Raw genomic sequence first — 26,449 nt, 5'->3', positions numbered from 1 at the left:
TTTGAGCAGCAACTGTGAACATTTCGTATCTCACTACAAAGTATTTATTCATTATCCTTACTGTGCTAGGGGTGCAAAAAGCAGGTTCTGGCCTCAGAAGCCACTGCTCAGCCCCAGCTCCTGTGGAGGGGCTGCAAAGCACAGATTCATTCCCTTCTGTCCTCTGCTTAGCAGAAGAATGTTTCTCAACACATCACTAATTACAGAGAAAAAGAGATTGTTAAAAGTGTTCTTCATTGTAGGTACAAAAATGCTGTTAGGGAGGATTTTCTTGCTATTTTCTAAGTCCTTGAGACACTTTTCTCTCTCACAGAAGGGGTAGCAGCGAATGTAAACAACCAAGCCACCTGCAACCTTGAAAAATCTTGTTTATGGTATAGTAGAAAAATATTTTGACAATGGATGTTTTGGGATTTTGGCCAATCACCCCCAAGGGGTGGCTGGTCCTTTGTCCAATTAGACTATGAAGAAAAAAGTCTATAAAAGAGTTTGTAAAATAATTAAATAAATCAATCTTGCTGCACAATTCCTGCCTGCTGCTTCTTCTCCTCCTCCTCCTCCTCCTCCCTATGGCTGCGGGACACGGTGATATACCGTAGGAACCAGGCCTGCAGTAATACTTCTTCAATATGAGTTTGAAATAGGAACATTTGCCCTCCTATCCAAACAGCTGAAAACACCCTCTAAACAAGCATCTGCATTTTATGTGAAATAATAATAATTTGTCCCCAGCTTGTACCAGGAGAACCTAAGGCACAAGGTAAACACTGAAACCCATCAGTTCGCTCATGTTTTGTGCAATATGCAGCAAGAAACAAAAACTAAACTTGTAAAAGACTGATTTTTTTAACAGTTGCATTAAAACGCACGAGCCATATCAAAACAAACACTGCAATATATTTTTTCACATCCAAATGAAACCTTCCTTTTAAAATACATCTTCACTGTGTCATTCTTCTCCTAATGTACCACCAATACAATACCTATTACAAGAAGCATAATTCAGCTTTTAGAGTTCCCAATTTTGAAAATAGAAAAAATTTAGTGCTAAATTAAAAAAAGATCCCAAAACAACAATAACAACAAACAGAAAAACACCAAAAAAAGGGAGAAGGCTTTTAAAAATGCATTTTAAAAATGTATTGTAGTTCATTTGGCTTCAAAGGAACGTAGACCTTAGAGACTTCTCTCCATGGTGGTTACAGAAATGCCTCTTAGAGTAGATCAACTCAGGGCAGTACTGCAGCAGCACAAAGAGAAATCTCTCCCATCAGCATGGCTTTGGCCTGTACTCAGGGATTTTGTGTGTAACTGTCTCAGTTACACAGTGATGTCCCAAATCTCTAGAAACTTTTAAAAGTTTTCTATAAGTCCACTGAGTGAAAATCTGTTCTTAGTCCATGAATATTTCTCCAAAGCCCATCCTTGTCACACAATCAACTTTAAAACTTCCTCTTCTTTCAAGAAAAATTTCTTTTAGGGAACAGCCTCCAAAATCCCTGGGTTTGCAGGTGCCAGCTGTGAGACATCCACAGAGCCTGATTCTGTTTTAATAATTCGTATCAGTACTATGTGCTAACAGCACTTCCAATCTGAGAGGCTCAAAGTGCTTTACAAATATTAATTAAGCCCCCAAACATGCTGCGACTGTCCCCATATTACCAATGAAGGAAGAAAACTCAGTAATTTGGTCACTTTATGCAGAAAACCTGTGGGATTTGTCAAGAGAGAGTATCAAGAACCCCACAATTCCAGTTTTGTGCTGTCAGCACAAAGCCATCTTGTGTTCCTGCAGTTTTGTTAATCTTTTTCTTAAAGTATTTTCAGATTATACAATTGAACCATATGTGTAGGTAAAGCCAGAAATTCTCCATCTTGAACTGGGTATTTATGTTAACCAGATTATTTTGCATCTGGTCTTGTCTGAAGCTGAGGAATAAGTGAAGCTGAGCACTGTGTGACTGCAGTTACCAGCACTGCCTTGTGAGATCTTGTAGTTTAGCTGCTAAACTTAGAACTATTCTTTAAAACTCTCCATGCTCAGAATGTCTAGTTGGGCTGCTTTTTTTATTCTCTTTTTGTTTTCCCCACAAATTAAGTGATACAGTAGATTAAAAAAACATAGCTGGGGGAAGGGGAAGAGGCAGTATTTTGGTTTCTTTTTAAACTGCTGGAATCAGGTATATGTTCTGCTGAACAAGTGGCATTGTTGCTAGTAAAGGGACAGTGTTGGTGTTAGAGATGCAAAGAAATTGTTTTCAGTGAGAGCAGAGGGTCACCTGTGAGTAACTTTCAACAAGGAGATCAAAAGGCAAATCTCTGAGTCAAAGACCTGAGAGTCAGCCCAAACTTAGGACAGAGAAAAGCTCAGATCAGAAACTAACAGAATAGTCGATTATGTAAAATCTTCATCAGATGACTGATGATAGTGCTGATAGTGTGCTTTCTCTTCTTGATTTTAGTCATGATGCTTGTGCAGCACAAACCTGCTTCAGTCCACCTGTCAAGGATGCCAAAACCCAGAAATATTAACTATTTTGTTTAGGCACTCTGAATTCATGTACAAATAAGCATGAGGTAGCTCAATTAACAGGACTGCACTCCCAAAGATGTAACAAGCAATCCTGAAGTGCAGACAAAGGCTTTCAGTGCTGATCCATCATTTCCCGTCCCTTCCCAAAGAAAGCAGAGCTGGTGCCACCTGGCACAGTGCCAGCACTCCCAACTGTGAAATCCCAATAAAAAGCTGGTTGATAAGTAATGCAACAGAATTTAATTCGGGGATTTTTGGCATCACTGAGCCAAAGACAGAAGAGTAAGTAGGAACTTCCTTGGCTGTTAGCAACAGAACGTTGCCCTCCTCCACAGCAAACCCTGCCACAGGGACAGGCTTGTCAAATGAGCATGTAAATCACTACACATTTCAACCTATTGATACCAGGCCTTTGCTTCCCCCTTCTGATGTTTTTCATGTACCTTCTCCTCCTTTCTAGTTCTTCCATAGTAATAGCCTCTATTTTTTTTAAGCCTTCAATATTCCCCACCAGTGCATCTGGTCCATTTCCATCTGACCACCCCGTCTGAAAAGTAGCCCCAGCCTTGGAATATCTCTGCACTCCCCTGACAGCTAGAGCAGCAGGGCCAGAAATTATAAATTACTCTAGTGTGCCCCAAAACTGGCAGCCCAGGCTGCTTGCTGATGTGTTAATCTACAGAGAATGCTCCTGTCCTGGCCATCCCTGTGCCAGACTGGAGCTGAGGTGGAGGAGCAAGCCTGGCCAGAGCCAGCGTTTTACTGGGCTCAGTGTAGCCGTGCCAAAGGGACCACCCCGTGGCCATCAGGTTTGCCAGCTTGCCCTACTCTAGGATATCAGTGGGTTTTTTCGTAGCACTTAAAATGTATAAAGAAGCTGCTGTGGCACAACTGAGCTGGGTTTGGGGCTGTAAAAAGCAAGAAACTTTCACATCTGACAGATTAATTTAAATGAGGTTGGTTAGTCAGAGCAGTTCAGTGGTTTGGAAAGTAAGAATAGGTCCTTAAGAGACGAGTCGGGCCTTGGGGAAATTGATGATAAACAGACTTACCAGCAGGCTAAGCAATTCACTGCAACATATTATATCCATGAGTGTGAAAGCCATGTGTGTATCTGTGTATCTGTAATTTGCATGTGCACACACACATGCACAAATCAAGCTCTAGAGAAAGAGCAAGGGGTCTCTTGTCCCTTAAGTCGTTAGAGCTGAATGGATTTGATCAGCAGGTTGATACATGATAACCTCCTTCATCTGCTCAGGTGCCAGGGCACAGAGCTGTGGCGCTGTCCTGGATGGTGGGGGAGTGGCAGTGCCATGCCAGGCGCCATCCACAGGCAGCCACAGGCAAGCACTGTCATTTGCTATCCTGAATTTCCTGCTCTGTCCTCCTTTGGTCATTGCAGGATTCCTTCTTGCTACAGAGCAGCCTCTAAGTCAATCCGGCCTTAGCAGTTTTCCCCATCGTCTTAATGTCTTGACTGAGGCATATATTTGAAGAATCCATATAATAAATATAATATTTTATGTTGAATTTAGTTATTATATTTGACCTACACCAGAAAAATAAAACATTGACTATTTCCCAGCATTTTAGAGTATGCTTTGGAAGCCCAGGAAACCCAGGGTGAGTTCCTTCTCTTTCTACCTGAGCATTTCTTTTTCAGCCCAAGTCCTGGTTTGACTGGCTTTTCTGAATGTAACACCATAAAAAAGCACATATTTCCAGGATTATAGCAGGTGGGTTCACTGCAGAGTTCAAGCATCAGCTGTTGATCTTTGTTCCTATACTTTGTCATAGTATTACTGCAGCCCCTAAATAACCCAGGGCTGAATTGCCAAACTAAAACCACACCATTTGTACAGATTTTATTTGACAAAAATAATAGGACCCAAATTATGGGGTAATTCAGCTTCTAGTACTGCACAGAGTAGATGAAGCACCAGATTGTAACCTTTTTCAGACCAGCATGAATAACTAGATATAAACTGGTCTAACGGGGGTCAGAACGTGCCCCACCGAGTGGCCACAGCTGTCCCTGTTCATTTTCTCTGCACCAGGGGCGAGTCAGGATCCTCGGAGGCCGTGTGTGCTGCTCGGGAAGGACATGTGCTGGGGAAGGTCTCACCCGAGCCACAGCCTGGCTGTAGGACAGCTCCAATGGGCCTTTCCTCACATTATCACAGTCTCTGACAAGGGCTAAAATGGCCCAGAAAGAATTACGTTTGAAATACTTAGGAAATGTGGTTGCAAATTTTGTATGTTACAGAAAGGCAAACAACACCCAGAATAAGTGAATCCTGTATTATTTGGACGTGAAATGCACACGAAGGTCACACTGGCCAGCATATGGTGACAGCCATATTTTCTAAATGATTTCATCTGACATTCCAGTATATCCTGTGCAATCCCTACCTCTGTGCTCAGTGCAGGTGGAACCTCACTTCACAGAAGAGACTTCCACCCTACTTTTGTTAAAGATACATGAAAGACATGTAAATTCAAACAGCAACTTCAGAGACCTTCCTGAAGACATGGTCCTGTGATTTATTTCAGGTATGATTTTTGGTCCTGTGATGTATTTCAGGTATGATTTCATTTTAAAAATGGAGGCATTAATGGTATAGACAGAGTATAGAGTGCAAAAAGTTTCTGACAGTGCAAGAAGGGATGCTTTGAATATACAGAAGATCAGGAGTCATTACTTTTTTTGTTATTCTGATTTGATTTTGCCATTGTTTTACTTTGCTTTTGACATAGACCATGTAAACTGAGCTGTAGTAAAAAACCTCTAAATAAGCTCCTGCCTGGAAGCATGCTGGAATACATCTTGCTCATAGGCCTTGCCTCCTTCACTAGGGAAATTTTTCTGTAAGTAGTTGTTTAGAAAGTTGTTCTGCCAGGAGCTGACTTTTGGCCATATGGTGCACACAACAGTTTCACACAATAAATTTAAGAGAAGGTAACCTCATTATGCAATTGTTCTTGTGAACATTAGGAAAGCTATTAAAATTTGATGTGATCATTTGTCACAAGCATAGTTATTATAAATACTAGTACAACAGATGTGATTATAGTTTACAAGTCAGTGCTACATGGGAGGATGGGATGTTAGCAATTGTTTGTCACACTTGGCTTAGAATTAATTTTTATGAAATAGTATTATAAATGCATCATTTTGGTTTTTCCACTGTGCTCCCAGATGGATGTTTGTCTTCTAATAGCTCAGTGTTTAAGTTCTCTAAATAATTGTAACTTTTGATGTTAAAATGGGTAAACTGCCAAATAATGCCAAATATTACTGTTCCCCATTTCGAACCCTGTTTGATACAAGGAACTGGTTGTGCATTTTTCAGATTGCAGGGCGCATTGTACAGGTTAACCAGCTTTATAACAAAATGTTCCTTCTGGCTTGATGCTAGAAAATCTTGCTTCTGAAAGGGAATTATTTATTTATTCATAACAAAAACCCAACAGTCCTACCATATGGCTTCATTTCAGATAATGCAGCGTCAGTCAGGCATGCTCTGTTAGCCAAGACCATTTGCCTGCCCTATGTCATCTATAAAGATCTCTGTGTTCTGTGTTTACCTTTTGGACCACTTCTTTTAGACATCCATATTTGCTAATATCAAAATTCTAAATAAATCAATAATTAGTCAGACTTTGTGCAAACAGGAGCAGAAGATGGGGTGTCTGATCATCAACCTGGGACACATGATTGACAGTTAATAATTTCCTACCTAGTGATCTATAGATAAGCTTATTTTTGCTTTCACCTTAATCCCAGCTTATATGCAGATGGCATCACAAATACCTCTTCTGCAGTCATTTATAGTGACTCTTGCGCTCAGCTGATCTAATAGCCTCATTCATCAGATACTATCAAAAAATATGCAGCTAAATAAAAGTACTTAAAAAATTGCCAGAATTAGTTTCTAAAGGCCCTAAAGTTACCTTTAATTAGCTATAGAGCAGAAACATTATCACTGTCAAGTATAGGCTAATCCATTAAATTTGGGATTTTGAATCCTTGGTGGTACCTGTAACTCCAGCATTTTCCTACCCTACCTCTGCTACCTGGTTTCCAAAACCAGTTGCAATGTGCAGAATGTGGGGGTTCTTGAGTGCTGTCCTTAAAACCAGGATAGGGATGAGCCCAAATACCAGGCAGATGGAAAATTAAATTTAAGGGTATATGAAAATATCCCCACCTTTGAGCTGATAAGATAAAATGGAACAGATACCTCTCAGTATGGGGCTGTCTTTGAGAGCAGCTGAACTCATTGCACTGCTAAATCCAAGGAGAGGAGAAACAGAGCAATTTATGAAAAGCATAAAACAGTATTTTCATCCTGCTGCTCTCCACTCACACAGAAAAAACCATGAGTTGTTTAGAGGAACCACAGATAGGATTGTGCTCAGGATTTCCAGGGAGAGGAACAAAACTGGACTCTGTCCTCCACTGCTGCAGCCCCCCCTGCCCACAGCACCAGGGCTCCCATCCTCCCTGCCCTGCCCTGCCCTGCCCTGCCAGCCCTGCCCTGCCAGCCCTGCCAGCCCTGCCCATCATTGCCACCCATTCCAGAGCTCACAAGCTCTGCACAGAAACACAAGAGTGGTGAATGTTAACGTGCTGAGATCCATAATGCCTGATGAGGCAAAGAGATAGTGCTACACCTCCCCATAGTTTCTGTGAAGACAAATCAATTATCAGATTTTATACCTTAGAGGAGTTTAAAGTTTTTAGCCAAGTTTTTTCCTAATTTTAATTACCACAGGAGATAGAACTAGAGTAGGTAAGCTGCTGCTTTCACTTACCACAAACACTTACCACTTTTTTTATTCGACCCCAAATGACAACTTTAGGAGAAGAGACAGCCAGAAGGCTCTCTGGCCTCACAGGTGTGGCATTCACTTGGAATACAGATGACCTAAGATCCTGTCCTGGTACCAAATTGAACACAACAGGAGGTTCAGCCTGAATTTTGCACATCCCTGTCAGCCACACATTCTGACTCAAATGGTATTTAATTTTCTGTCAAAAGGAAACGGTTGCAGCTGAGTTTGAGAGCAGCACCTGCACTCATTGGACCTTGTAAGGCAAGTTCAGCCCAAATATTCACACCCTTAAAAACCAGACAGGAGGTTGAGAAGACTGGCCAATCTCTTATCAAGGTATCATTCATTACCAGACACATTAAAATATGTTTTGTCAACTACCCGGGGCGGAGTATACAGCACACTTCCCTGGAAAAAGCCACAAACACAGATGCTTGCATCATTTCCAAATCTGCCCATTCTGAAGCCAGTTACTCATCAAACACAGCTTGAAGAGACTGTTTTGACCACTGCCCACTCCCCTCTCCCAGTTGCCACCAGTTTGTGCATGAGCTGCAGAGTGACTCCCCAGTCACCCCAGGGGACAGCCCTGGCCACGCCAGCAGGGCTGGGTGCCTGTGCCTTCCCTGAATTGCCATGTCCCAGGCAGTGGCTGAGGCAGGTCTCTCCTTCCCCTGCCTTTGACACAGCCAGCAGTGCCTGTTTGCTTTGAAATGCACGGGTATGGGGGCAGGATGAAGGGAAGGCTTCAGCTTTATGGAAATGTTATGAAAAGCTCTTCCAAAATTGCTTCTGGGGTAGTAAAAAAAGAAAGGGGAAGCGAGTATTGTTAACAAAACAGAGCCCCTTGAGACAAATTTTATTTGCCAAGCAATGTACACAAAACCCAGATTAATTAAAGTTACATTCATATATTTTAAACAGCCTTAAATTATTCATTTCCATTTTAAAAATATATGCAAGCACAATTTCTTCAGCAATAAATTTTTAAGATGGTGGGACATTTTACATCATACTATTCTCTGGAGACTTTTCCGTGCATCTTGGGTTGTTCATGAAGCCAGGAATAGTGGAATAGGAAGGACTGGACAATATTAAGCAAGGCATTTCTGCATCTGGACTCACTGGGCACAAACACCAGAAGTAGCTGAAGTGGAAAGAGGGAGCTGGAGGCCCCTTGTGCTGCTGAGCTGGCACACACCCCAAGGAGTGGGGCCAGAGTTAAGTGCTCCTGCCCACATCAGGTTTACTACCACAAGCAGCTGCTGCAGGCTCCATCTGTGTAGAGTGCAGGAGCTCAACACAAAGCTTTTTGTCAAAAGCAGAGAATTGAAATTCTCCTGTTCTGCTGCTGTGACCCCTGAGTGAGCCTTCTGAAGCCAGGTGTTGAGCTTGCTCTCACTGCCACCCTGCAGAACGAGATGATGTCTCCACTACTCCCCTGAGACACTGAACTAGTCCTGAACAGAACTTCCCTGCTTAAGCTGAGAGGCAACTCCTACGTAAACATTTCCTACCATCTCTGTGGACAAATCAAGTCACCCTTTCACAGGACAGCATCTCTTTCCATTCTAAAATTGTCCAAAGCAAGTGGTTTAATAGACCAGTAAGCCACAAATTTGCACAGAATTTTTAATTCAATGCTTTACTTTTCAAGCTGCAAATTGAGTGAAGTTTTGCACGCAGGTGATACACAGAAAAGTCTTCATAGGCTGAGATTTAAGTCACCAAGTTCTTGTAATTTGTTCTCAAAAATGAGGGACAATAAAAAGCATCTAACCTGCCTCTCCTCAACTCCACAGAATGAGCAGAATGTGCAGTGAAGCACTGTCAGAATTGGTGCTTGATGTGAAGAACAGCCACTGAAGCTGAAGCTTGCAAGTTTTTGACAATTAAAGCTCTACCCTGCTGTCCTTCAGTGAAGCTGATGGGAGGTTTGCCTGAAATTGGTTTTGTGAAGCCAACAATGTGAGACTGCCATGAATATTTTAAAGTAAAGGAGTTGGAATACTCTAATGATCTTATGTAAATCTAGTCTAAGAATTTCACTGGTAATTTTTTTGAATGGGTCATTAAGCAAGGGAGAAAAGGTTGGAAAGCAGCCTGAAAAAGAGAACATTTTCAAAAGCCAAAATACTCCCCAAATGCTCCAGAGCCATCCAATTAATCTAACTTGGGGAAGCCAAAGGAGAACAAAGTGACAGAGCATCGAATACATGAGTAACTATAGGCAGATGCTCCAGTTTGTCAGGAGACAGCAGGAAGTCAGTAATGTATAGTTACCATGCTTAAATGCTGAATTTGAACCTTACATACATTTAAAAATACCTGTGAATTAGCATTTTGCTCCTTATCATTCGTGCTAAAAACAGAAGTCCTGCAAAAATTCCAGATTAAGCGACAGTACGAAGCATGGTGGTGCTACCACTGGTGAGAGCACCAGCACCTCCTGGTTCCCTGGGCCACCTAAAGCCTCACCACTGCACAGTCTGCTGCAGGACACTTGTTTGATTAGCTGTTCAACTAATTCTTTTTTTGCTGTGAAAGAGCACAAATATTTCTTAAGAAATTGCTTTTTTAAAAAAAACCAACAAAACTGCCCTTGGCAGCAAAAGGACTTTTAGTGCCTGATTTCCTTAGTCTTTATGTGAATGCATACTGTTATTTGGAATGTGGGAAGAGCATATTTATGAATATTTTTGGTGAAGAAGTGATTGGGGTAAGGCTGCATGTGCACAGTAGACAAACAGCTTTACAGTCTGTCTGGAACAGCTCACTCATTAAATCCCATCCGTTTTCTGTTGACTTTCTCTTGGAAAGCAGCACTACGTCAGCAGCGTCTACTCCACTACTATTTATTGTAAATAGCAATTATTTACATGTATTTGGGATGTTGAAATAAATACATACTGATTCAGCTCATGCCCGGGGAAAGGACTTTTCTTCAATGTAAGGTCTGATTGAGCTGTACTCAGAATCTTAAGTGCTGTCCAGCCCTACTCCTCCCGTGCACTGGTGTTGTAATAGGTTCTCTCAGATTCATGAGTTTTGAGCTAAGGATTGATGGCACCTTGTGACCAGCTTTTATTTGGATTGCCAGCATTGCTTGCTCAGAGAGACAGAAGGCATCAGTAACCAGGATACATTTAGATCATATTCCCACAAGAGAATTTTTCTCTGTTCCTGTCTGATCCTCATGACTGCAGCACAGTGACCAAGTTCCTGGCAACCTGCAAGATGCCCTCTTTACCTCTCTGAGGTAAAGAAGAGCCCTTGTCTTTGTTTGATGGCAGGGAACTGAGGTTCTGCAAGGCTGCAGTGACAGCAGGCAGAGTGTGCACTGCCCAGTCAGGCCACTTTGGGCTGGTCAAGCACCACTTACATAACCACTGTAAAAGAGGCTGCAGAACAGCAGTGGGGCACAGATTTAGGGACCCTCCCTCTGTGTTTCCAGGGTTTGGCAAATTTTTCAATGAAGCAGTCATCTGAAATACTTGGGTCATTAGAATGGGTCAGCTTCTGCACATGCAAATTAGCTGAATTAGCTTTAAAGTGGTATGTCTTTGAAAAAATGATCCTAGTATAAATACCAAATAATTTTTTTATGAAGAAAAAAATAAAGTTTTCATGGTTTTACCTAGAGGTAGTGCTGATGGCAGCAATTCTGGGAAAAGACAAGTTTGGGTTTATGTGACAAACAGATCTTCACAAATTACTGAGGCAGTTTTGTAAGCAAATGGTGACCCACTGAAATGAGTCATGCAATACACAGAAAAGATCTGGGGCCATTCCAGTGATTTAATAAGACAAGGACAATGCCAAGTACAAACAGAAGTAAAGTTCGGGAAAAATTGTGACAGTGAAGCCTCCTGCAAATAGCTAATCCAGATGATTAAACCAGAAAATCATTCAGATCGATATCATCCCTAGTAACGTACTTAGTGACTTCACAAAAGAACTCAAAATTTGGTGTTTATATGTGCTAGAGAAAGAATTGATACCCAAAGATGTGCTCATCATAGACAAAAGCATTTGGATTACTTTTAGGGAGAATTAAGAGACCTGGACCATTCAGAAAAGTGGATAAAAAACTATTTTGTTGACAAAATAACTAAAATAGGTCAGAAGAATTTTATCTAAATTGCTGGTTACAGGTCAGACACTTGGGAATGTCTTTCTCTGTGCTCCAGATCGAGGAACCCAAATTCCTCTCTGTTTTTCTCCCTGACACCAAGTGTCTGCTTTGGCCTCTGTTAGAATATTCTCCCCTAAATTTGCAGGAGGCCCATAAAGCAAAATAATACTTCCCATCCAAACATCAAGAAGTAAATTTGTAATGGAGATGGCAGCTGAGTAGCAAATGGCTTGGTGTAAGCACATTTCATATGTTTCCTGCATAAACCCTATGCTTGAAAACACCACACTGATCAGGAGGGTCATAGTTTTGCATGCCATGAAGCACCAGAAGCATTTCTTTCCCTCTTATTAGGAATTAAAAAGGAGAAAATAATTATCTATACTATTGATAGGGTTGGAAAGTGTTGCCTATATTTAGGCACTACAATAATCTCCCTTTCACAACCGCTGAAACAGGTCAGCATTGTGGATATTTATAACCTGGTTCATTAGTGCTTCCTTCCCTTCCATGTCAAGTTACACAAGGAATGAACAGGAGCACAAAAATTCACGTAGGGCCAGGGTATTATTGATCATAATTGTAACATGTCAGTGTCAGCTGCTTACATTTACTGCTGCACTAAATATTAATAAGGGTTAACTCTAAGTTATTGGTATTATTATAGAAAGAAATTGGATATAACATTTCTGTGTAAATTCCACTTTTTCATCCTGTAAATATCAGTGCGTGTTAAATATTTGAATTTTCACTGTATTAAAGGTTCTAAAGTTTAACGGTAATTAGTGCAATCAGGTGCCAATGATTCAATTCCCAGGAGAGCAGTAATATAGAAGGAACTATGACAAAACTCCAAGGCCTGAATCTATAGTATAATTAGTATAAATCTCACATTTTTAGCATAATATAGTACTTACATCATTTGTTCTGTGGATTTTGCAAAGCACTACCCATAAAAAAAAAATTTGAAGCACCTTTATTTGACAAAAATAAGAGTTAAATTATCTTATAATGCTGATGTTAATGTTTGACAGAGAACACAAATTACCTTAGGAAAAAGCCTAGTTAGTTGGGTAGATGTTTCTGCAGCACAATCTGGAGATCAAAACTTCATAAATCTAAGTGCTGTCTAATGTTCCCTAATATTTACTCTAAGTCTCATTTTTTTCCTACCAGAATCTTTTCTGTTTCACAGGTTTGATACTGAACCCGCTATCAGTGAGAGGCGGTACCTCAGAAATGAGAGCATATGTATCCGTCATCAAAGAAAAATAACTAAACTGTGCCCAACAATTAGCAGCCATCAATTCAAAATCTAATTTTAGATTCTTGATTCTGGAAAACCTGACAAATAGTTGTGATTTCACTCCCATGAACAGCACTAAGGGATCACTGAAACAACACAGTTAAGACCTTGCATATAGGGAATGATGTCTTTCTGGAGATCATTTGATTCCAAAGGTAAATTCAAAGATCCCTTGTGCTTATGTCTTATTAAAACCAAAAATCTCCAAAGATAATATTTTAATTAAAGCAATATCATTTCCTCGAATTTACAATTTCCTCTCTGTCCCTCGGTCTGTCCAGCCTGGCCTTAGGTAACAGGAGCAGTTTTGTAAGCACCAGCATTAGTGAAACCCTTGTTTCCTACAGATTTGTGCGTCTTCATTGGCAGAAAAACCGAGCTGTTCAGGCTGAAGCTTTTCTAGCAGTTGGGACATTTTTTAAGTTGTTTTGTCTTGCAAATTCTTGCACGCTATCTGGCATGAGAGCTCACAGTGATCCCTTCCCTGAGCGGAGGCCTTTGCTGGGCTTTCTTACCCAGGTGCCAATTCCATGAAGCTGCTAAGAGTGTAATTCTTGCTCCTTTTGCCTGATCCTGACTAGTGGGTTCAACAGGTATGAGAGGCAGGAAAACACATATGGACACCTACACTTGTATAAGTCTTTTCTCCATGGAAGCCAACTTGTTTGTGAAAGAACTGTGTGGCCCACGCCTGCAGGGACACAGCAGGGAGAGCAACTCGGTGAGTACAGACACTGTGCAGCTGCTTGCTGTCAGTGCTGTGACTGGAAACACAAAACTGACTCTTCCCCCTTCCCACCTTATTCAATGTCCTTCAGCCTCGTGAGGGTTGCTCCCCCTGGGAATCGATGTGGCACCTCTGAATCTTCTCACTGCAAAGCACCTCAGAGTTCAGCCACTCTCCCCAGGTAGCCTCAAAGGGAGAATCATTACAGCTACGCAATAAACAAAGGTTGTCTTCATCATTTTGTACTGCTGGGACCCATTTTTCTAACCTTTCTTCAGAGAACCTCATGTGATATTATGTTAGATAATCACCTAATCGAAATGACACTGCCACATGCACATACCCAGTGCACCACAGAGGTGTTTCCCCAGCTAAAGAAACTGACTGTGCCGTGCTTTAGTACTTAAAGCAAACGAGCCTGGACACATTAGGTCTGTCAAGAGCTGCTTTCTATGTTTCACACAACATTCATAGAATCACAGAATAGGCTGAGTTGGGAGGGACCCACCAGAATCATCCATCCAGCTCCTGGCCCTGCACAGACGCCCCAACAATCCCACCCTCTGCATCCCTGAGAGCGTTGCAACCTCTTCTTGAGCTCAGGCAGCCGCGGGACCAGGACCATTCCCTGGGGAGCCTGGGCAGTGCCCAGCACCCTCTGGGGGAAGAACTTTTTCCTGATCTCCAACCTAAACCTGCCCTGGCCCAGCTCCAGCCGTTCCCTGGGGTCCTGTCCCCGGTCAGGAGAGTGAAGAGACCAGAGCTGCCCCTTGTGACGATGTTGAAGACCACAGTGAGGTCTGACCTCAGTCTCCTCTCTCCAGGCTGAACACACCAAGTGCCCTCAGCTGCTCTTCATTGAGGGCTTCCCCTCCAGACCCTTCCCCATCCTCATGGCCTCCTCTGCACTCTCGAATAGCATCATGTCTTTTTTATCCTGTGGTGCCCAAAACTGCCCCCAGCACTGGAGGTGAGGCCACCCCAGCCCAGAGTGGAGCAGGACAATCCCCTTCCTGGCCTGGCTGGCAGTGCTGGGCCTGATGCCCCCAGGACAGGGATGTCCCTCCTGGCTGCCAGGGCACTGCTGACTCAGATCCAACTGGCCATTGACCAGGACCCCCAGGTCCCTTCCCACAGCTGCTCTCCAGCCTCTCATTCCCAGTCCATCCACGCAGCCAGGGGTGCCCCCTCCCAGGTGCAGAATCCAGCACTTGCCTGTGTTAAACTTCCCATGGTTGGGGATTCTCCATCTCTCTCATTTGTCTGGGTCTCTCTGTAGGGCTTTTCTGCCCTCAAGGGAGTCAACAGCTCATCCCAATTTAGTGTCACCAGCAAACTTCCTTAGTGTTCTTTGAGCCCTGGGTCCAGGTTGTAATGAAGATGTTGAAGAGCACAGGGCCGAGGATGGAGCCCTGCAGAACCCCCCAGGCCCCCAGTCTGATGTCACCCCAGTCAGTGTCACCCTTTGTGCCCAACCCGTGAGCCAGCTGCTCACCCATCCCGTGATGTGTTCATCCAGCTGAACACTGGGCATTTTGTCCAGAAGGATCCTGGGAGAGATGGTATCGAAAGCTTTGCTGAAGTCCAAAAAGATTCCACCAGCTGGCTTCCCTTGATCAGCCAGGTGGGTTACCCTGCTGCAGCAGATCAGGTTGGACAAGCAGGACTTTCCCCTCCTGAAGCCGTGCTGGCTGTGACCAGTGACTGCGTGGTCCCCATGGAACCTCAACACCCCCTGGAATAATCTTTTCCATGATTTTACCAGGCACTGAAGTGAGACTGACAGTCCTGTAGTCTCTGGGGTCCTCCTTCTTGCCCTTCTTGAAAATCAGAATACCATTCACCAGCTTCCAGTCAGCTGGGACCTCCCCAGATTCCCAAGACTGCTCAAAAGTCATCAAGAAAGGTTTTGCAATGACATCAGCAGCTCTTTGAGGATTCTTGAATGAATCCCATCATGCCCTATAGATTTGTAGGGATCCAGCTGCCCTGCCCTGGCCCAGCTCCAGCCGTTCCCTGGGGTCCTGTCCCCGGTCAGGAGAGTGAAGAGACCAGAGCTGCCCCTTGTGACGATGTTGAAGACCACAGTGAGGTCTGACCTCAGTCTCCTCTCCCACACAATTTCAGGGTCAACTGGGAGTTGATGACTGTCACAGTCATGGTCCTCCAGCTCAGGGCACTGAGACCCCCTTGGTCCCTGATCCATGTTGAAGACAGGCAAAGAACGCAATAAATACCTCTACCTTGTCCCTGTCCCTATTTGTGAGGTAACTATCCTCAGCCTGGAACCAGACAATGTTATTTCTACACTTCCTTTTGCCATTAATATATTTGAAAAAACTCTTTTTTATTGTCCCCCACATGTCTAGCAACTTCAACTGAGCTTTGGCTGCATGGATTTTCTCCCCATGGTGGTGAGCAGCATCTCTGTATTCTTCCCATGGCACCTGAACTTGCTTCCACTGGATGTATACCTTCCTCTTTTGCTTAATTTCCAAGAGGAGATTCCTGATCAGCCAAGCCACCTTTCTGCCTCACCTGCTTGACTTCTGACATTTGGGAATTGCTGCTCCAGTGCCTTTAGGAGGTGATGTTTAAAAAGTGACCAGCACTGATGGACCCAGCACCTGCCACAGCATTTTCCCTGGGGATTTTACTCACTAGTTCCCTGAGCAGCCTGAAGTCTGCTCTACTTAATAAAGTATGGTTTCTAAACTCCTATCTGTTTGATTGACAATTTAATATCTTTTTGGATCTTTTTTTCCCCCCGAAAAAGGTTCACCACTTCAAATGAAGGATGCTGTGCTTTTAATCAACTGTCAGGTTTGAACATCTCAGCTCCAGTCCTTTGGTGGAAAGCATTTGGCAATACAGGGCGTGTCAAATTGAGTAAAGCAGTTACAGTCTAGTAGAGGAAGAGAGCTCCAGAATATGTTCTCCTGCTTCAAGGTTGTCTCTTAGGTTGAAGATTCGGTGTTCATTTGCCTTGGCTTATATCAGGGAGTGCTGCCTTGACTTGGAGAAGAGCTTCCATCCCCTCAAAGTGCAGACTATGCTGTATTTAAGGCTGAAATCTTGAACAAAACTATACCTTTTATATATTGCTATACTTGAACAAAACAGATACTTTCCAACCACTTCAGCGGAGTCTCACAGTAAAAATCTCTCATTCTGCTCCCAGAGAAGGTTTATGTAAATCTTAATTACTGCAACACAGTTCCAATATTTACTGACATGCTGTAAATCCATTGTGTACAAAGCAGACTAGGATCCAATAACACAGAGGCATTGTTTAATTATATGTTTATTAGAGCAGTAAAACTAATAATCCCCAGTAAAATCTTTGAAAATTATCCCGTCATGATAGAGTAATCACTGTCCTTTCAGTGCAGGATAAAAGCACAGCAAACAGACATTGCTGTATCACAAAGCTGGAGCAGGCACAGCGACATGGCTCCCAAGCCCAATTCATACTGTCAGCCTCACACAATGCATAAGGAAAGCAGTGGAATAATTCAGCTTTTGGTGCCTATATCAATTATTTCATTTCAGTGGGTCTCACTCACAGGGAATGGATTCTAAAAGCTCATTTTAAACACACAGCTCTGATCCAAAGCCAGAATCAGTTAGGGGGTCTTCCCTTTGGATCAGCCATCTGTGAATGAGTCCAATGCTGACAAGCCCTCTCTGGGGCAATTCAGCAGGGTTCTGGCAAGATTTTTTTGATATGTACAGAGTACATTCCTGTTCAGTCAGGTAGTATAAGGGCCTTTTGCTTTTTGCAGTTTACTGTGCACACGTCCTCTTGGTTACAGTGTCCCATAATGCATGAGAATGCAGGCTGCTCATGTAACAGAGAAAATGTATATTTATCACCAGCTTTCCCTATAAATTAATTCTAATGGGGAGAAGAACACTTATTACAATGTGCATGCATTTTTCCATGAGGAGACAAAGCATCGATGTCTCTTTAGCCGCTTGTGAGTTAAGAAGCTGTTCTTTAGCTTGTGGGCTGTGGCTGTTGCTAAGACAACTGCGGTGCAGCCATTTACAATGTCCGTGATCATGCACCACAAGCTGTAATTTACCCACAGGTTCCTCATTTATTAGAGCAGAGAAACAGCAGGATGGTTGCTGCACCATGTCCCACATGATATGAGTACTATGAGCATGGTATGAGTGGCTGTCACACCTGCTCTGGGTCTAAACAGATGCTGCATTTGAAAGGAAACCCAATACTTGGTAAATGCTTTATCAAAGGAAAGTGTAACCTCTGTGCCTGGGAAAGGAAAGGAAGGAAAACCCTACCACTTTTTAATTACCTCAAATAAAACACAACTGTCCACATTATAGACTTTTGAAGGACTTCCACAGTTTTGGTGCACACCTGTAATGAGATCTAAATGTAAGAGTCCTTCAGAGACTGGGGAAACAAAGCAAGAAACAGCACAGTCTGAGGCTTTGCATTTTGTCACTATTACCTAGCAAGGAATAGAGCAGTAATTAGGATTCTCATGCAGATCCAGCAGTACTTCATGTAGTGTGTTTTACCACTTGGGAGGATGAGCTAACAACAAAAGTTCTTTGCTCTGTAACTGGTCTGTACCACATTGTTCACTTTCTGGGAACACCTTCAGGATCAGTCACCAACGTTCAAGTGTCCAGCCTTGTCAGGAGGAGAACTTCTACAGTACAGCCTTCCCTAGTGCCAGCAGGGTGCTGCAGTGCAGGGTTCTGCAGTTAACTTGGCCAGCAGAGGCATACATTCCTGTACTGGCTAAAATATAAAATTATTGGGGGGCTTTTCTAAAGCTGGTATGTTGTGATCCTATGACCATGCAAAAGTAAGTGATGAGTCACTAAAGGTTAAAATAAGACAGGGATGATGGGAGAGGTATGTGCCATGTGTGGGCTGAGCTGAGCAGTCCCTACTTGCACAAAGGCAGGACTGGAAGATATGGAGGCTAACCAGGCAAGAGGAAGAAGAGAGCACCTGAACACTCAGATTACTGGAGGAGCTATTAGGGCAGCAGCACCTGTCGACAGAATTCAGTAAGGCCCTCTGATATTTCTGAATTTCAGTTTTAAAATCTTCACAGCATTTGCAGTGCACAATGGTGTCATATTGTTGCTGCAATGGCACTGAGACATCAGAAAAAGCCTCTGCTTGTCTTGTTTTGTATATCCAGTCTTCATAGACATGCACCTTGTGTTCAGGGGCTTGTTGGCACCGAGCAGTCATGTCTGCATTGCTGCTGATAACAAGCATTAGTGAGGAAAGAACTGAAAGACAACTATAGAAGGTAACTATGAAATGCATGTCAAATATCCATTTTCTTGTAATCCAGTGCTTCCATTTCTCTGAGAGTCCCACACGTCACCAACACATTTGTAACTACAGGTTCCCACTCTGATTTTCTCGTGGACATCAACCAAGCCAGTCTCATTACTTGAACAGTGTTTCACATTGTACGGTATATAGGTCTTTAAAATTCTTCTTCTGCCTCCTTGTTTTGTCATGTATTTATTTTGTGCATAACTATTTTAGTTTACTGCAACAAAATCCATTCTCCTTAAGGCACAATCTATAATGAATAAATAAAAAATGCTGTTTTGTTCAGAATGTGTTATGAACAGCTTAGTATCAATTTTAAGGAAGTGTGACTAGCTTCCTAATGGCTTCTTATTTCAGTTATTTGTAGCTGCAACTAAGCCAGACAAATGCTTTAAAATCATTCCTATTAAAGCACTTGAGAAGTTTTTAGCAATGCTTAGATGTGCCATCAGTAAGACATTCTACATAACACACCTAAAAATAGAACTGTTTCTAGAGATCATACAGGAAATATGCCATAAGGGAAATATGCTTATGATAAAATAGATTTCCTATACATATTCTTAGCTTCATAAAGCCACTTGAGAATCCCATTTTAGAGACAGGAAATTTATGTACCTTAATCCTTATTTATGTTGCTTTAAAATCAAACTATCTTCCAAGCTGCTCATGTATGAATGTTCCAGTTATGTCCTAAAGGCTCAGCACCTTGGGAAAATTTCTGCCTTGCCTCTAGTTTCAGGTTTAGATTTTGAGTATTATTTTCCATACTTGGAGTCACAGTGGAATCCAATATATCTGAACACAAGAAACTAACCCAAATTTTCCTGCAGTGATTCACATCTCCCAGGCTTCAACACATACTTTGATCAATCTATTCATTCCCTGATTTCAGCTTCATAATGGAGTCCTCCAAATCCATGGAACTCTGTGGGACTGCTGAACATTAAAGAAATGCCAGAGCATCAGGTGAGGTGCACATGTACATCCCACTGAAAGTCTTTCTCCTGGTGCTCCTTCCTGCATTCCTTGCCTTTTTCCCAAGAAACACATTGACAGCATGAACTTTACAATCAACTCTTAAAACACTACAGATGTTCAAATCCAGGGAAGGGTTCCTGTTGTTCTCCCTTTTCTTTTCAAATAGGTCTGTTACTCAGCCATCCATTTACTCATTCTTACATTTCCCTGTCATCACTGGAGCTGAGCAACTTCCACAACAAACAGGCATGTCCTTTAGGCTCCATGCATTATTTGGATCTTGGTTTTCCTAGTATGACAGAACCAAATTCAAGAGAGAACTTTTATTTTTAGGTGGAGGAGGGTGAGTGTTTGACACTGTTTGAACTGTTCTGGTCTACCCAGGAAATACCTCCTTGAGCAGTGACTGTTGGTAAATGCCTTGGTGCAAGCACATCCCCAGGGTCTGTGTTCCCTGCATTCCCCCCACAGCATGGGGGTGATACATCCTGTTGTCTGCCTCTGCCAAACATTGTCCACAAGGCTTCAAACCACAACCATCACACTGGTATCTGAAGCTGCCCAAGAGCATGGTAAAGAGTTAGACATCATCCAGCACGCTTAGCAGGTCCTTCATTTTCCTCGTAATAGTAGCTCTAAATAAACCAAAAAACCTTTTTTTTGCAAGTAGTATAAAAGGAACTAGAGAATGTGTTCCCTAACTGTAGGAGTGCTTCTTAGAAGAATGAACTGCTCCCTCTAATACCTGGCTGGACAGCTGCTGATGATGAATTTTGACATGGATAGTATTAATGACAGTCATTTACGTGGAAAGACAAAACCCCAGTGTTCCCTTCACCTATCTTTTGAGATAATGGTAGAGATTGCTGTCCTGTTCCTGAAGGAAAAGCAAAAAAAAATCTATAAATTCACTTAGATGTGTGTATTCAGCCTTCTATACGTTACTCTTTATTTTTAATTTTTACTGCATTATGTCATTCCTGTTTATCAACAAATTGACTTCCCTTCTAATGTATTACATTTAAAAATCCCTTCAAGAGCATGATAAACAATTCAGTGTGGTGCAAAACATAATGCATTGAGATATTCCATTAAATCCTTACAAGCCCCTTGTCTGTCACAAACTGTAATGCAGGTGCCTCCTCACTTCCCATCATCTGGTACTTAGCCAAAAAGGAAGGAGTTAATTCCAGTACAGAAGAGCAAGGTCCACTCATTTAATTCCTTTCTTATTGACTCATTTCTCTTAAATCAGTTTAAAGAGCAGGTACTTTGTTTTAGAAATTGAATCACAGTTTCCCTTTGGAAAGGCAACCCCTGTCAATATTACAGGTATGAAAGGGGTCATGAAAATCCATACCTGCTCAGATCCCTATAGGGTAATATTCATCTCTGTTGGGTCAACTGCAAAAGTACTCAATTCAAAAGTAAAAGAATGTTATAAATGTCATAAAGGCTGGACCAGGAGTGAATAGAAGTAAAAGAGATGAAATGGAAAAGACCCCAAAAATGTAAGATTTATTTTTATTATTATACAGATTAAAATTGTATATATAGAAATTTGCATTTGAAGGGGTGTATGTTAGGTAGTAAGTCAATAATTCAAGGAGAAGAGAGGAAGCAGTGAATCAGTCAAAAGACCAGCGACAGCAGTGACTGAAAGATCTGTTGGGCTGCATTCTTGACTGATGGAAGCATTTTCATTTTCCAGGAAAACAAAACAAAAAACAGAAACCCCAAACAAACAAACAAACCACAAAAACAACCCAAAAAACCCACAAAAACAAAACAAGACCAAAAAAACCCCAAAACACCAACAAAAACCAAACCAAACCAAAACCACCACAGAAAAACAAAGGCAGATTTCATGAAGAAAATCGAGTTTTAAACTTAGCCAAAACAACAAAGGATTTTCATTTCTCAGGAGAATGAAACTTGATGGTAGAAAAAGCTGTTTTTATTAGGTGGGATTGAGGTTCTCCATTCTCTCACTCTGTTTCTCCCCACTGCCCAGCCCAGCAGCTTTCAGTCCTTCCATGGCACCTTAGCCTGGAGCCGCTCTGACAAAGCAGCTCCCTGACAACAGCAAGAGGAGAAGAGAAAGAAAATTCAGAGCAAAGGGAAATTTGACATCAATATTACCTGAGTAAAAGGGGTTTGGTGGCAAGATAATGTTCTGGTATCACAGTGACAGGACATGGCAAGCAGCAAGTGTGTCAAAAGAAAAGGACAGAGAGGAGTTGCTAAAAGAGCGTTCAGGCAACTGGGAGCCACCGAGGAAAATTCATCTCCCAGGACGAAATCTCAAACTTCCAAAGGCATGCAAATTTCCAAAACTAGGCATCTATATTTGTTTCAGTCTCCTGTGAAATTAAGAAACCTATTTACTGATAGAGATAGTTCTTTATATGCACTTTCTATGGTAAGTTAATTATTCATGGCATTTTAAAAGAAGGCAGCGTTGGGGTTTCCTCCATGGGTAACATGGGTGCACCTGGGTAGAAGAAAGGAACAAAAAGTGGCTATGAAGGTCTTTTTCTTAGACCTTTTCTTTCAGACATGAAAGCATCTATGGTAAAACCATCACTAACAAAATCCAGATGATCAAAGAGCTTGCAATAAATCTGAAATGTCCCAAATAAAAACAGATTACTTAAATTGCAAATCCCTGAACACAGTGAAGCGTCTCCAGAGTTCAGTGAATTACCCAACTAAATGGAGGAAATATAATAAAACTGGCCTAAATAGCTATTCAATAACTGCCACCAGTGAACATTCAAAAGGAACTAATTTTTAAAATGTCTTGATTAAAAACAAATATAAAGTATTCCTACAGAGCAATTACAGGATTCTTTATGTCTGACATGCCTTCACTAATGAGGAAAGATACTGAAGTTAATTTTTATGAAAGTTCTTGTCATCTAATATTATTAAACTGGACTGGCTTTCAAAGGGCTCATAAGCAATTTGTTGACACTGAATTAAAAGGTTCATGTACTGAATTACAAGTAGTGTAAAATTTTGGAACAGAGGCACAGAGAATTTTTTTGGCCTCCATAATTGTTTACCATGCAAAATATGTACCTTGTGATACTCATTTGCATATTACCAAATTATACTTGAAAGAATATTGATTCCCCTGTAATAAATGAAATAGCAGGAAACCCACAAGAACTGAACAAGTCCATTTGGTGCGTTGGTAAGAAGGACATTGACATGAGAGTCTGGTGCTTGAGGAACACTTACAAGTCTATGCTTATAACATTCAAAAAAGTTTACTTCTTCCATTTAGCAAACCAGAAAATACCAGATATTTGTTCAAATAAAGGATAATCGCTTTAATAATTATTTTTGTAAATCAGTTTTCTAAAATATTTATTATCAGTAATATGGGAACTTGCTAGTATGCTGAAATAAAAGAACTGTTCCCAGATTTAGTTCTGAAATACTGACAAAATAAACAAATGAAATGCAAGTAGGTTAGATATTCTCAGCACAGACTGCACCGTAATGACTTAGACATATAAAGAAGCAGTTACACGGTGTGAGAGCCATTTCTGAAATGGTTACTCTCTCCTGTTTCTGAATTTTACATACCATTGATGAAAAGGTTCAACTTCCTTTGTTGGTGAGGTGTCTTTGTTATCCCAGCACCTGGGCAAGCATTTGAGCAGTAGCACATTGCATTTCTTTCCAGGGAAATACCCCTGGGAGATAAGGGCAGCTGACACACTGCATCCCTCAGGAGCACACAGAAAAGAAAATCCAGCAGTGGGGCTGCAATTTGGTTTATTACAGAATCAAGAGATTGCTGCTTTATTTACAAGGATTCAGTGAGAGGTCTTGGCATTGGTCAGATTCTCTCCTGTCCTGCCCCAGAAGCAGCTGATGCAAACAGGTTTGCCATGTGTCACCCACCTGCAAACTGTCCAGCTTTCCTCCCTTGGGATCTTCCCCACACAGACCTTACATTGTGTCCAACCAGGCTCAGGAATACTACAAAAGCTAAAACCAGGACAGTTATGTACAAACCAGGGTTTTGTTATTAAAGCTTTGTGTAGCTGCTAGACCATAAAACAAACATAATGTACACACAGCTTTATCATTTTTCTAAACTGTTTTAAAACCAGCTGGTTTTCCTCAGCTGTATATTGTCATTTTATCCTGCTCTCATCTTGAGAGTACTTTGATTACTTTTTTTGTAATGAATTCTGTGCCCTTGATTAATATTTGAATTTTTTTCCCTATCCAAGTCTTTTTTTTTCCCTCCCCTCCAAAAAAGAGATTTGCAGTGAATTTATTTAAAACTAGGGAAAAAACCAACTGAATGGAATTCTATGAGGTTTTTAATTTTGGCTTTTTTTTAATTTCCCAAGAGGATCAGTTATTAAGCCTTACTACCTTGATATTGTCACTTTAACTTAAGACCTGTAAGCAAAGTGGTTTTAAACAAAAATTGACATGGTCAGCAAACACATGTAACTGAAATGAAAACAGTCTCTGAAAAGCACTTTTTGTGGAAGGAGCAGTTTCAGACAGTGGGGGCCAGGACATGGTGCTGTGAAGGTGCCTGTAAATAGGGGGGATCTCTGTTACATTCATTTGTATCCCACTGCTCCTGGGGGGAAAATTCGGACACTAAAGGCCTGGCGTGCAAGCCTCTTTCAAAAATGAAAACAGTGGTTTTCAAATAAGATGATTAAAAAGCAAAGCCAGCTCTTAGCAGTGAATAACTTGATTTGACATGAAAAATCTGCAGTGCACTGCAAAGCATCCACACAGCAGCACTGCCCAGTATCCAAACCACAGCACTGTCATACAAACATCTGTATAAACATCTGTCCACCTGCTGAAGAGAGTCCAGAGGAGGCACCAGCATGATCAGAGGGATGGAGCAGCTCTGCTGGGAGGAAAGGCTGCCAGAGCTGGCATTGTTCAGCCTGCAGAGGAGAAGCTTTGGGGTGAGCTCAGTGTGGCCTTGCAGGGCCTGAAGGAGCTGCAGGAAAGCTGGAGAGAGACAATTGCCAAGGGCTGGAGGGACAGGACACAGGGAATGGCTTCCCAGTGCCAGAGGGCAGGGCTGGATGGGATCTTGGGCAGGAATTGTTCCCTGGGAGGGTGGGCAGGCCCTGGCACAGGGTGCCCAGAGCAGCTGGGGCTGCCCCTGGATCCCTGGCAGTGCCCAAGGCCAGGCTGGACATTGGGGCTGGGAGCAGCCTGGGACAGTGGAAGGTGTCCCTGCCATGGCAGGGGTGGCACTGGATGGGCTTTAAGGTCCCTTCCCAGGTCTTTCTGTGATTCTGTGACTCTATGATCTGGGTACCTGTTTTGTAAAGATGTTGGGAAGGAGAGTCATAATCAGGTGATGACTTGATAGGCAATAAAAATGGTGCAGGAGAGACAGAGAACTGATTAAATAAAAAGGTGTCAGATGCAGCACTGAGGGTATGAGAGAATAAGGAGTTTAAACGTTTGGATAAGCATTTTAACTCTCCCCACACACACTTCTCTATCAAAACAGTGTGACTCCCCACAATTTAGCCTACAGATCGACCTCAAAGCAAATTGGCTCACAGCGCACTAAAAAGGAAATGGAAATTACTTTCTTCCCTGCTCTAGAAATGATAAAATTTACCCATAATGTGAATCATTTGACTGATTCTAAATCTCTTAGCCAGACACTTCTACTGATAGGATAAGAATAAACATTCTTATTTAAGGAATGATTTTATAACCTGTTATCAAAACTACAGGTTTTTTTTAAGTAAACAGCACTCTGAAAGACACATAATGGTACAAAATGTACTAGTCTGGCAAGCACTGTGGTTTGTTAAGGTAGGAGAGACCAAGGTAGGTGAGAGTGCTGGGAAGGTCAAACTGAACAGCATTGGCTACCGGGGAGTGACCGCAGGGCGCAGCCAAGTGATGCTCCTTGGGCAAGTTCCTGTGCTCCCCCTGCCCTCCTGCACTGCAGCCCTACAGAACCAACACCTGGATGGGCACAGCTCCAGAAATACGGACGGGGGGAAACAAGCTTCTTGGATACCACAGAAAATGCAAAGGACTGTAGCTCAGATTGAAAACTCTAGGCCATCGCCAGCCCTGCTCTGCTCCGAGTTTCCTGCAAGCCAACCCTCAGCTGAAATCAGTACCCCAAAGAAAACATAGCCCCAGGAGTGACAAACCACACAGCCACTGTGTTCACCTGAGAACAAAACCTTGTGTGTAGGGTCTATTTAGCAAGTCAGATGTGATTTGGACTCCAAACATATGTGGATGTCTCATTCTTCATTTTACAGTAAGAGGAAGATGGGAGAAGAGACAGCAGGGGCCAGGGGCTGTGGGCTGGGTCCATTTGTGCACAGACACAGAGCACCTGAGAATTTACAGCCTAAACCAACAAGGCAGACTAACCTTATGTCCAAGGAGCTGAGTTTGTCCTCATTCTGTACAGGGCAACTGGGCCATGAGAAAGTGTGATCACTTGTTCCTTCCACCAAGGAGTGGGCTCAGAGCTGTGAAAGGAAGTCAAATCTACTAAATCCTTCACTTCAAATTTTATCTGCAGAAGTTTCTTTCCAAACCCCTTG

At 42.2% G+C, this 26,449-nt stretch overlaps 2 long non-coding RNA genes across 4 annotated transcripts in view; one reads left to right on the top strand and one right to left on the bottom strand.

The window, feature by feature from the left end:
- The window catches only part of LOC108448631, a 143,641-nt gene that overhangs the window by 43,088 nt on the left and 74,104 nt on the right, over positions 1 to 26,449 (top strand). The gene's annotated exons all lie outside the window — the stretch shown is intronic.
- Positions 21,655 to 26,443, bottom strand: LOC108448632. The gene is made up of 3 exons (XR_001864587.1): positions 26,274 to 26,443; positions 23,778 to 23,864; positions 21,655 to 22,353 (listed from the first exon to the last, which is right to left on the bottom strand). It is a non-coding gene; the product is annotated as an uncharacterized LOC108448632 (long non-coding RNA).

The sequence above is a fragment of the Corvus brachyrhynchos genome, unplaced genomic scaffold, assembly GCF_000691975.1.
Source record: "Corvus brachyrhynchos isolate BGI_N302 unplaced genomic scaffold, ASM69197v1 scaffold1358, whole genome shotgun sequence".
Classification (NCBI taxonomy): domain Eukaryota; kingdom Metazoa; phylum Chordata; class Aves; order Passeriformes; family Corvidae; genus Corvus; species Corvus brachyrhynchos.
This window is presented reverse-complemented; position numbering and strand designations above follow the sequence as displayed.